Source organism: Etheostoma spectabile, chromosome 11 (assembly GCF_008692095.1).
Source record: "Etheostoma spectabile isolate EspeVRDwgs_2016 chromosome 11, UIUC_Espe_1.0, whole genome shotgun sequence".
In the NCBI taxonomy this organism is placed as follows: domain Eukaryota; kingdom Metazoa; phylum Chordata; class Actinopteri; order Perciformes; family Percidae; genus Etheostoma; species Etheostoma spectabile.
In genome coordinates this window covers 10,022,062-10,033,359 of record NC_045743.1, presented here as the reverse complement: position 1 = coordinate 10,033,359, position 11,298 = coordinate 10,022,062, and the positions used below count along the sequence as shown (strand labels likewise).

General features: G+C 38.4%; 1 protein-coding gene across 6 annotated transcripts in view; it reads left to right on the top strand.

Annotated features, from left to right (window-relative positions):
• The first annotated feature begins 1,757 nt into the window (after positions 1–1,757).
• The window catches only part of LOC116698066 (protein TANC1), a 119,016-nt gene continuing 109,475 nt past the window's right edge, over positions 1,758–11,298 (top strand). For all 6 annotated transcript variants that reach the window (XM_032529824.1, XM_032529822.1, XM_032529823.1 and 3 more), the window contains exon 1: positions 1,758–2,008. The gene's annotated coding sequence lies outside the window, so the exon portion shown is untranslated. The remainder of the gene's footprint in view (positions 2,009–11,298) is intronic.

The window sequence follows — 11,298 nt, the reverse complement described above, 5'->3', positions numbered from 1 at the left end:
CCTACACAGTTAGACTCAGAAAGTAGACTCAGCATTACACACAAAGCTACTGAATGACATCCTGCTTTTAACAGCCACTAAAATACAAACCTAACTCAATTAGGCTAAATTTACATAAAAGCTTTGACTCATGTTTCAACCCATCCTTTTGTGATTAACAGGAAGTTACAGAGTATACTTGATAAGATTTCTATTAGAGGGACAACTGGTAATTTTAGATGTTGGTATCAATAGGCTGTTTAAAGTGAACCCAATTTAGTGCTCACATTCTTTACTGAAGAACACAATGTTATAAAAATCCTCCATTACAAGTGTCACATTCAAAATTGTATTGGGGCTATTGTTACGACCCTATAAACCAGAGAGTAACCATTGATATTAAAATGACTAAAGGTAGGATGGGAGGCGCTTGTTGCAAATTATCAGTATTTTTATTAATAATACAAACAGAAAGTGTGCAATAATGCTTCAAGTAAACGACAAAGCAAAGACTCAATTACAAACAAAATCCAAGAACAAGATACACATTTCAAACACATGCTCTGGTAAGCTCAACCTGCTTCCAGCAAGTACAACAAAGGTATGGGAGACTAGAGAGGGAAGTGGCGGGGTCTCCTCCCTCCTTTTATCCAGGGAGCTGAGTGAACACAGGTGTACCCGGGGAAGAGAGGGGAGGCACACACAACATACACAACAGACAAAATACAAATCGCTATGTCACACAGTGTTCAAGTATGTAAGTATTAGCAGCTACATGTATTATAGAAGAAGTGCTTGTGATAAAGACTGGCCCCATTCAGAGTGATACATCTTTGATGCAAAGCAGCACTTTCATGTTGTAGCCAGTTTAGGTGGTACCACGTTACTTAATATACCCTTAAATAGTTTAATGTAGCAATGCACCGTGTTTTATGAGCTGCTTTATCTCTTGTGTGTGAGTAGCAAATAATGATAGGTATAAGATTAATATATGGAGTAAAGAAATTCTATGGTTGATGAACCAATCCTGACACCTCTACTCTGACATGAAGCCTACTGGTGCATTATAAAGTTGCACAAAATAAAGACCAAAACTACTGTGAGTTTCCAACTTCAGTGTTATTTAGCCAATCAAAATTGAGGCCTTGACCTGTTTAATAATACTATGATAAACAGAAAACCTATGCTTAAATGTGGCTTGAAAGCTGTGATACCTCAGTGTTATTCAGTATGTCTTGGCTCAGCATATTTAATTTGACTAACAAAATAATTAAATGAATAAAAGATTCAGTCATTCTCTGCCAGAAATGTATTCCTGGCAACGTAGCGAAGGCTTTGAACAATATTTAAGACTTTTAATTTGGGAAATAAAACAGCATCTCATGGTTTATTTTCACTTTTTTCAGCATCCAAAACTTTTATTTTATGAGTTGTAATACCCAACTAGTTTCCTAGGAAGTTTTCTGAAATAAAAACAACTTCTGGTGCTTATTAGAGGCGAAATTGAGACAAAGCATCTTGAAAGTTGTGGTCAGTCTATCAGTAGGAAAGAACTGAACCATTTAAACAAAACTAAATAATTCACAATGAGCAGCTAATTTAAATAAATGAAATATGGACAATGCAATAGATTAAACTATTTTAGAAACTTTCACTTGGGAGGATTTTAAGGATTTCGGTATTTCTGGAAATGCCTCTGAACCAAACCCGTGATTATCCCCCTTTAAATTGCAAGCCTGCAGCTTGGCTAGTTGTCCTAATACATGTGTCTTGCATCTCTGTCGTGTCCATGAGGCATTCACAGAGAAATGGGGAGGAAGAGGAAAAGAGGAGGAAGAAGGAGGGGGGTAGTTTGTCTTGATTCCCGGCCCTCTGTGGATGTGCCTCCCTAGATGACCTCATGGGGAGGAGGAGGAGCGTCCCGTAGCCTACCTTGGTGGATCAAGTGGGGACTGAGTTCGTTTGGAGATACGCTGGAAGACTGGGAAAACTTTATTTTGGGGACTTTCATGTCCATGACATTTATCAGGTAAGACTTTAAGAAATATTCACACGTTGGCTGTGTTGATGGTATTAACCTGGAGGTGTCGGTTAACCGGCTCACAAAGTAGAGATAAGTTGTGCCTGTCAGGAGTTTTAGTGGCAGTTTGGTGGGTGGAATGTCGGGACATGCCCATTGAGTTCCGTCAAAACCAACGGGAATGACAGCAGTGGGTCTTACTTATTCAGGGTTTATGAAGCCTCTTTGGTCGTTGCTTTGTGTGTCGGTTACGTTACTTACGTAAAATATTACCGTTAATCATGCTAGCTACTTGAACACCACGCTCAGTTGCTATGTTAGCTTGAATCAAACGTTTCCTACAGGTAGCTAACGTTTCCGTTTGGTTTGATGTGAACTGGAGCTAACGGGACACACGCCACATTGAAACTGTAGTGGATTAGTTAGTCCAGCAAGTTGACCGTTGTAGTTTTGTCTTTTATTAGCTACGTACATTTATTTCTTACATACGTGTCCTGGCATAAAAAACTTCCAATTTATCCGAATCGCAATCTGCTAAAATGGCCAATTAGAACACAAGAAGACATTTGACTCCGGTTTTTGTTGTTCTTAAAGTACATTTAAACAGGAATAGACATAAGCTATAAACAAGGACCACAAAGCTGAACAAGTTGAGCATAAACATTTGACTAGTTTGGTATATAAAACGTGTTTTATACATACATACATACATACATACATACATACATACATACATACATACACACACACAGCTTTATGGGGATTGGGAATAGGGTAATGCAAAAGTGCAAATTATAACAGGTTGCAAATAATAGAAGACGTCACCCTTGACTCGGGAAACCTAGTGCTTATTATTTTTCTAATATTTTATAGATTAAACCATGTATTGATACGTTAATGCGATTGCTTGATTTGATTAAAAATAACTTGAAAACAATCTACATATTAATTGATAATAATTATCATTAGCAGCAGCCTCAGAACAGTGACAAAACATGTCTCTGCGGAACAACCTAAATTGCTTATTACTGTATGTGTTACCCTTTCTAAAGATGAACAGACATCCAATAACTTTTGATGATATGTAATACTTATTGTGGAGTAGCATCCTGCTCAGTAGGATGCAGATGTTTTACAACAAGGTTCATTCATTTTCTTATAACTGTGTGGTCTTGTTTGATGCTAATGTTAGTCTGCATTTTGTGATTGGATGCAGTGGTTTTCAAACTAGAACCCAACCCAGATATAGTAGTAGGTTTAAGTCTACAAGACTGTAATCTTGTTCGCCCACATAGATTGAGTCATTGAAGTTTGACCACTGGCTGTATATGACTATTGCTGTTTTCAGCATATTCTATAATCCCCTTGTAACTCAGCCAGGTGCTTTGAAAATCAAAGCTCTGTTTTTCCCTTCAGATAAATTGCTTGTAAATGTCAAGATGCAGCTCTGATCTTTGAGAATGAATGAAGTCATCGATTCAGTGTTCTTTCAAAAAAAGTGATATAAAGTCTTCATAACCTCTTGGCGTTCTATCTGCTTTAACATTTGCTATTACCAGTGCCAAGTTACAATCTAGCTTCAAGGGCAATTCCACTATACAGTGTAGATTTTCCAATTTAAACTCAACAGGTGGAAAAGGCTTTGTTGCTGACAATCATGCTGACTGCCAGTTGACCTAGAGATAGTCAGTATTAACTTTCCAACATAATTTCAGGCAATTTTACGCTGATTATGGAAGCAATACAGTGGATTTGCATGCCTCTATGCCACGGCTAGAGCTACTCCAATTGTCTACAGACTGCAGGGTTATGAGATGTCTGTACTACAGAGCACTCATCTTACTGAAAGTGCCACAACAGTCTGCCTCCCAGTCTCTACAGAGCCTGGTTCCCATGGTCCCCAGCCAGTTGGCCAGTAACAGATGCTGGCATCAGAGTTGCATTGTTATGACTGAAGAGGGTAAGGTATTGGAGCCAGTGACCCAACTGACAGACAGCACCTGAGCTTCTTGACTTTAATAAAAGGTTGTCATGCACTGTTTTGTGATAAATTTCATACTGTAGAGGAGACAATATTCCGCAATGAGGTTGGAGAAGTGATCATAAAAACCTAACATGGCTAACACTGCAAAGGTATGGTAATACTCAACTTTCTATGTACTCTTTATTTGTGTTCTCAAAGAAAACTCATGCCATGGACATCATAAAAAAATTCCAAAGATATGAAATGCCTATAGATATTACCAGGCAAAGAAATCATGTTGCATTCTCTGCGTTGGGATGAAAGATTATACACAAGCCTACTGGCAAAGTGATATTCTGTAATTTAATAAGCTCACGTTTCTTAAAGGCTCATAATACATTCTGTAGAAAATGCCTGGCCTATTAATTTCCCCTCAGGTCATCTATTTAAACATTGCGCAATGACAGCAATCATATTGAGTTGCTTTTGTGTTTCAGTGATGGGGCTGGCAAGTCTCCAAGTATGACACATCTGCTGAATTGCAAACCAATTATTCATTCCCTATACCAAAAGCTCCGTATATTCTGTAGTATGGTTTTGAAAGTCCAGGTGAGCAAGCGTGTGTATGCAGTTTTAGGTTTATGCACCTGCATATGTGCGCTCATGCTAACATGTGTGTATCTAAAGCAGCACGTGTGTTTGGAAGTGTTTCGTAGTAACAACTGTTACTGATTTACATTTTTTTTGAGAGAAAGAAAGAGAGAGAGAGAGAGAGAGAGAGAGAGAAAGAGAGAATTTACTTGACATTGGCAAACTGATGAAGCAGAATCAGTGTTATTTCCAGTGGTCGGAAAGGAGAGTGTATGGTCTCCAACAGCTGTATAAATGGGACAGTTGGATACAGGCATCTCTATGGCAAGTAGACTGTGAGGCTCGTACAGTAGTAGTGGTAGAAGTTGTTGTCATAAGACAAACTAGTAGTTCTGGTTACTGACATGTTCCTACTCCCAGGAAAATGTCTAACGATATCATAAGTAGTTCACTCACTATATTTAAAGTGAGACAGGCTAAGAATAAACCTGCACTCCAAAATTAACAAGTGGATGTGGCATCTTATCTATAAAGTGCTTCTTGGTCTGAAGCCCTGTTAAATTCACAGAAAAATTCAGAATACTTTGTTGATCCTCAAGGGGTATTTCATTTTTACAGTCATTATATGTGACCCTCTGACAATTCTTAGCAAGAGGAGAATCTCTGTGCTCGCGTGAACTTCCTGTAGACTTTAAACACTGCTGTTAATGTTTTACCATTAATCAAACACCAGGCTTCTTGGGAGGCAAATGTCAAATTAAATGTAATAAATAATGGTACAGCTTTATTTATTTTTTACTCCAAATGTTCATTTACACTTGATTTCTTTGGCAAATCAGTAATAGAGTGATACTGTAATCAACAGGGATAGCAGGTGTTAATGGCTGTAAATCTGATTAGATGTTTGTTGTTACTCAGCATGCAGTTAAATATATGGTGCTGGCTGATGATGTGATGTAAGGAGTGCTAATTGTTGTAGAAAGAATTCTAAAACAATTGAGAGAAAAGAAAAGGCTCAGAGTGGAGAAACTGGTAGGTGAAAGCTTTGAAGGAGACCCACCGCACTGTTAACTCAATAAATCCATGTCAAACTTCTATCTGTCAATGCTAATTCAATGTAGGTTATAAGTAAAGTTGTGGCTGGCTTAGTTTTAATCAGGTGAGGATGTGCAATGTCTTTTTCCAACATTTTAGTTTCAGCTTTAGTTTCCATGGGCTGTGGTTAAACTGTGAATTCAGAGCAAAGGTTGCCCTCTAAAACATGCCTTGACACTTCTTGAGCAACACTGTTGGGATAAAAAGACACAGTCACTACTGCGCCAGCATGTAGGCCTGTGTTTCCATTTATTCATCAGTCATATTAGAAAAGGTTAAGGACAAGTGGCCTCAGAGGACAAATCAGTCCTTTCAAAATGAGTGCTTTTCCCATGACAGTCCAATGAGCAGTTCAGACTTGTTATCCTTTTTAATTTCATGCTGAGCCATGTGGCTAGTTCTCCTCAATAAAAAACTAGCTGGCTTTGCCCCAAGCTAGAACTTTGAATCAGCCCATGTCTGTGACTGGACTAGTGATGTCACAATACCAGAATTATAGTAGTTGATACCAATACGATTGAAATCACATAATTCTCAATACCCAATTCGATACTGTAAAAAACAAAACAAAACTAAAAAGAAAACAAAAAAAACAACTAATAAAATTGTGGTTTTCATTTTTGAAGATTATATTCTTGAACAAAACGTGCAAGTATCATTACCTTGTGTTTGCCACAGAGCTAATTTTGGATTATTGAAGAAAAAAAAAAAATCTGTTGCCTAAATATGTTATTTCTGCAGCACATTCCTGGCCTCCTTGACGCTCTGTTATCTCCTACTTTGAAAACGTAAGCATCAAGGTGCTATTTTTGTCAGACATCTTTTAATTTTTTTTTTATTCTTTAATGAAACGATACATCAAACTTATTCATTTCACTTATAAAATTACAGTTTTAAATGCATGTTATTTTGTATATTTTGGCTGCCAACATACACAATATGCTGATTTGGTGTTAGATTTTTGCAATCACGCAACCCATATCATTATCAGAGGTTCTGGATAGATCTCTGGCATTTAATAACCCTAGATATGCTACACCTTTTGTAACAGTGTGTAGTATGTACTGTTGCACTAGGTACATTTTGTCATACCTCATGTTTAAGTTGAACGTATCTTAAAGCTTTTTGGGTAAAGTTAAAACTAACAGAGTAAATGTAATTTTAATGTTTTGCAAGTAGACATGCCTGTATAATCTGTTGCTGAGTTTCAACTTTTAGCCTGTCAAATGATACAAGCTGGGGGTGTAGTATTATATTAACAAGTTGAAAATTGTCTTTACTCTATAATATCAGCTGTTGGCATTCCAAGACATTTCCCTTTTCTGCTCATAAGATGAATACCTGCTTCTCATGGGCTGTAAGGTGGGGGTCTGTGCTGAAAGCAATTTAAAGCGGTGGACTAGTTACATGAAAATGTCTGTTCTTTTGTTATTTCCCTTCCACTCATGTGAGTGTGAATAACAATCTTTGCTTACAATGGCCGGCACTGAGACTGTGCTGTCCTCCGTACCTACTCCCCACACTTCCTCTTTCAAGGGTTTGTTAGTTAACTTCCCATTGTTTATGGACCACTTGAACTCACCGTCCAGGCCGGGCCTGTTTCCTGCACTCAGTGAATGGACAACAAAAGAATAGATAATTAAGAAGTTCACAGGAGCGTTTAAAAAAAAATTTTATCACTTTGAGGCCGTGTTTGAACAACCAATTAGAGGGTCAGCCGATGGTGGAAAATGTCCATGTTTCTATGACAACTGTGCGGAAATCTGTGAGTGATCATTCATGTAGAATTTGTTAATGAAGAGAGCTGGCAGGGCGTTTCAACAAGCCAGAGATGAACGTACAGAGTGGAAAATATCTGTTTGCTGCAATCCTGGAAGAGTGGTCAAGTTGATCTGAGCTTAAGGGTGCTCTCTTTATTGTGTGTCACCTAACAAAGGACAAAGCAGGTTTTAACTCACCAACCGCCAATGTATGTGAAATTCTTCCTGCCAGAGGCGATAGGGTCAAACAATCTTATTTCCGTTCTATATATAGCTGTCTTCTCAGATCACTGTGGTAAATCTAGAAGGCTCCATTAACCACATGTCACATCATCATTGTGCAGGTGAGGATCTTTTCTTTCTTATAACATGTATGGATGACTTATACAATCAATCAATTGCACTCTATCAAGTCAAAAATGACCTGGAAAACATACACGTTGATAACCCAAAGTCCCCATTTACCATCCTGATTTCCAATTTCTCTTCTGTGAAAGGAAGCTCCTTCATTGTGCAATAGACCAGAGTCCTTTTTATTGTTGCCTTGAGCTATTCCAGGTAACAAACATCCACATGTGAAGGTCATAGAGCTGACATATGCCTGGTAGAAAATGCCAGCTGTGGGGAAGCAACCCTAATCGTATATGTTATTGCCCAAACAAGGTCTATGCTGTGTTTTTTCAGTTGCTTAGGGGATTTTGAAGCCTGTTGAGGACATTTGATTGACTAGGTTGTTGGTTTCTTGACATAAACAGAGATGCAGTACCCTAAGCACAATTCTGTGCTGTTTCTCTGCCGCTTCTGTTTGATCTTGGGGTGTCTTGCACAGAACAAATGTGAATATTGAGTCTATTTTGTCCATTCAGCCTGTATGTGTGTCCACAAAGACCTGTGAACCATACTGTGGGACTTTCACTGCTCTGATTTAATATTGAGAGGCCCCTTCTGAGGGGGCATGCTTTGATGCTGACATCCAAACACAGTGTAAAAGCATAGAGATAGACCTTACTTTGAGGGCTTGAGGAATCTTGATGCCAGTCTTGCTGCTTACCATGCAGTCCATGACTTCTCTGAGGAGACTTTTTTTCAAAGGTCAGTTATATCCCTACCACAGCTTCAGCCTAGCTGCATTTGGTTGTGGTGTCTTTGCAATCGTAGGAGCCATCAAATTTCTTTAAATCTACCTCCAGCCTAAGGCTTAGGCAATTTCAACACATTGTCCTCACACCTGTTTCAAAAAATGTATTCATAAATACAAAAGACTTGATGAAGATAATAATGTAATTTAAATGTATACTGTTTAGTGGGGAAATTACAATTTACACTCTGTTTTGTTAGTAATGACTACACACAGGCCTGAAATACACACAAATGCTCAGGACCTATTCATGCACAAATGGAGAGAGTGAGTTTGTTTGGAGCTGGATCAGCGTCCTGAGCGGTTGGGGGGGTACGGTGCCTTGCTTAAGAGTACCTGGCAGTGCCCAGGAAGTGAAGTGGCATCTCTTCAGATACCAATCCACACTCCATACTTTGGTCTGTACGGGGACTTGAACCAGAGACCCTCCGGTTCCCAACTGAACTACTGCCACCCCAAATACCCCAGATACTCAGACTAAAGTAGTTTGTCTCTGCAGGGCAAGAATGCACCATGTTAGTGTTATGTTGAGGACTTTTTTTATATATAAATAGCTGTAACTGAGACCCACAGTCATGTAAGTTGTCAGTTCATGGTATAGCTATATTTAATATTTGTAAATGTTAGTAAATTGTCAGCACTCAGCATCGTATTTATGTATTGTATAAAAAACACCAGATTTCTAGCTTATGTGACTAGTGTTAGCTGCAACAGAGGATCTTTAACTGTAAGACAATTATATCTTAGATATGGTTTGAATGCTGCCTCAATTTTCCCAATGGGCTTGGAGTACTAAAACTGCATAGCACACATTTGGTGGTTCAGGGGGCCTGGGAGTTTAAAGATTTCCCAACATACTGTATACACAGAGTTGGTCTAACATTGCTTATTTAGAAAGCAACACCTTCAAAACCTCAGTTATACCTGCAAATATTGGTTATATTTTGATTTAATTAGTGCAAAAAGACAGTAACATATTACTAATTGTACTGTCTCTCCAATACTTGGTTCACTTCACTGTGTGGTAGAGGTGCAATAACAATATTTTTATTAAAAAAACGTTGTAATTGCACCTCTACCAGACATTGTAGGAGTCAGTACAATAAAAACATCATCTTGATCCCTGACCATCTGTGGCTATTGCAATCTAGTGTCATAGATGTCTGTTTAATTGGCAATAATGTGTCAGTGTCTTGTGGGGAAAAGTATTCACACTGTTATTGAATGTAGCACTGGTTCTATGTCGTGCTTCCATCACTATGTCATTGTTTAATCAGTTTTTGACAACAACACTGTCCTAATGCACGTTTGGTTTTCTTTCGAGCAATGTTCAGGGCTAAACTCCTCCCCATTGATAAAAATAAATAAAAATTACTAATGAGGCACACCTCAGGATAAAAAGTAATGACTGTAGATGATGGCTGAAGAGGTGGTGTCTCATTCTCACAGTGGGTACTGGCTGTGTGTGTCTGGTAGCTGTGATGGGGGTGGAGGGGATGGAAGGAATTTGTCATGTTGGCTTTTGGAGTTTCAAGAGGGCGTTTCTCATTTCCTTTGGGTTAACCTGGGTGATGTTTATTGTTACTGTGGAGATGAGCAGCCTGCTCCCACACAGCAGTCAGCAGTTCACTGACACTATGCTATGCTCTACTATGCTGTACTTTACTATTCTGAACTACACTATTCTATAGAGATAGACATAGTTCTCAGATCTGTTTCTCACTGTACTACATGGATTACACCTTACTGTCTTTGTTCAGACAGCTGTACATTTTTTGGGCATTCACTGAATCCAGTTCCAGAAGTGCTGCTCTGTACTTTATATTACATCAACATGTAATATTTAATCAATAACATACCAGACATACATAACTATGATTTAGTTCATGTCACAAAACATTTCTCTTTTTCAAAGCAGAGTAGTGCAGTAGTGTTGAAATATGAAGGAATGTTTATTAGACACTTTTCATTTAGTTCACATGATAGAGAGACAGAAGTGGGTTATTAAATCGTTTGGCAGCTTTAAATGAAATCTGTTTTCAGTAAAGGCTTTGATTGAAGGGCATTGATGTTATATTATTTGAAAATTCAACAGAGCCTAGAAATTGAAAATAACCAAGTGGATCCGTTCCAGAAGGAATGGGGTAAAAGAAATGGAGAAGGGATGGAGAGTGTGATGGGCTTGCTTTGTGTGTGTTTTCCCTGGATCCTTTGGAATGAAACACCTGTACAGTTTTCATATGCTGCCTTGAAACTGCATTCATAATCTTGATTTTGGCTCGGTGAAGTGAAACCTCATGAAAAGTAATTTTTTTGGAACAGTCAATGCTGAGTTGAGGTACGGAGGTTTCTCAGGGATTTGCCCCCTACACCTCCTATAACGGATTCAGTCACAATGTTTCCTCTGACACCATCAAGAATGAAAAAAGGGCCAATCAATAGCCTCTGTCCCAGCAGCAGTAAGAGGACCTAGATATTTAATGCTTGGCTACTGGGGTTGAGAACTGGACAAGAAAGGACTGTGTGTTTTGTTTGCAAAAGGCATCCCCTTATTTGGTCAAAAACATTCTTTTCATTGGATAGATTGCTCTGTTGCTATTAATACAGTAGGGTAGCAACCTATAATGTTTTTAGAGGGTTAGAAACCAAATATCCCACACAATTAACTGTTATCTGCCACAGGGTTTAGTTAAGTATGTTTTTACCATTGTAAAACTACATAAGACTATAAATAATTCCAAAGTAAACAAGC